Here is a 1375-nt window from a genome sequence, read left to right as displayed (position 1 = left end):
AATAACTATACATGATTCTCACATCACCACAAGCACAAACGTCTGGAACCATAACCTGAAGAGAAAGCAGAAAGTGAAAAATTTTAATGCTGAAGTGCTTTTCTTCATAACGAATAAACCGTGCAACACTGGGCAAATGTCACTTAGTCCTGATACTTTAGAAGGGTTTGAACACCCAAAAGCCTGGGTGAGGAGATGGAAACTCTATTAGGTGCAAAGACAACCAACTGGAGAAACAGTGACACTACAGGAATATGAGGTTGCTACAAAGTGTGCCAGCTGTGGATAGGGAGGTGAAGTAATCAGCTTAAACTGCAGGTTACATAAATACCTATCAGAAATGACTCAAGGATAGCTGATTTTGTCTTGAGGAAAGGTGGAGGAGCTAAATGACCTCTTGAGCGCCCTTCCAGCTTCACGTTGTGCTGCATGTGAAATGCCCAACACCCACAGTGTTAGTAACAACCACGTCTCTGGTATGAAACCATTTTGGAATGTAAACCAAACATGAAGACTGGTATTAAACCTGTTTAAGGTTTGAACCTGTGAGAACGTGAACAAATGTGGTAAAGGTTATCTCCCGCTATCCTTCCCCGAAGTTCTCAATCTTCTCTCACTCGCAGCTGATGCCAGTGAGCATTTAAGACAAGATATTGCTGCGGATACCCCACTTATCAGGCCAATCTGCCTACTCCACAACAGATGTGACTAAAAGCGTGTTATAACCCCAAAATTGTCGAAGAAATACGCAGGCAAAAGGCTGAAGCGTGTGGCGAGGAGCTCCGGCACGCATCATGGACGCCTGCTCCGTTCCTGTGTAGAGGGCTTAGCGTGGGGCTCTCGGCACGGCATAAACTTGTGGATGTGGCACTTAAAACTGTGGATGTGGTGTTTAAATGTCTTTTTTTTTTTTTTTTTTTTTTTCCTCGCTTGGGCAGGCGAGAAGCCTGATGCGGGGCTCGGCAGCGCAGCCTGCCGCACCGCCCTGACGGGAGCCATTTTCGGACCCGCCGCCCTGAGGAAAATCCCCGGGGGCACACCCCGGCCCCACGGCGGCCGCAGGACCTCTTCCAACCACCCCCTGCAGCCTCCCACACCGCCCCCGAGGGCCGACACCGACCCGTGGGCTGTGGGGGCACTGCCCGGTACCGGCGGCCCCCCTCAGGACGCCCCTCACACCGCCCCCCCCCCCTCGCCCTTCCCGGGCTCCTGGCACCGGCGGGCGCGTTACGGGAAGCTCCGCCCCCTTCCCCCCCCACACTCCCCCCCCCCCTCCTTTACCCCCACCCCGCGGCGTCACGCGCCCCTCGCGCCAATGGCGGCGCGCGCGACGGGGCGGGGCGGGGCGGAGGGGAGGGGGAGCCGCGCGCGCGCA

Source organism: Netta rufina, assembly GCF_964035555.1.
Source record: "Netta rufina genome assembly, chromosome: Z".
In the NCBI taxonomy this organism is placed as follows: domain Eukaryota; kingdom Metazoa; phylum Chordata; class Aves; order Anseriformes; family Anatidae; genus Netta; species Netta rufina.
The sequence above is the reverse complement of the archived record's forward strand: the minus strand, read 5'-3'. Positions refer to the sequence as shown.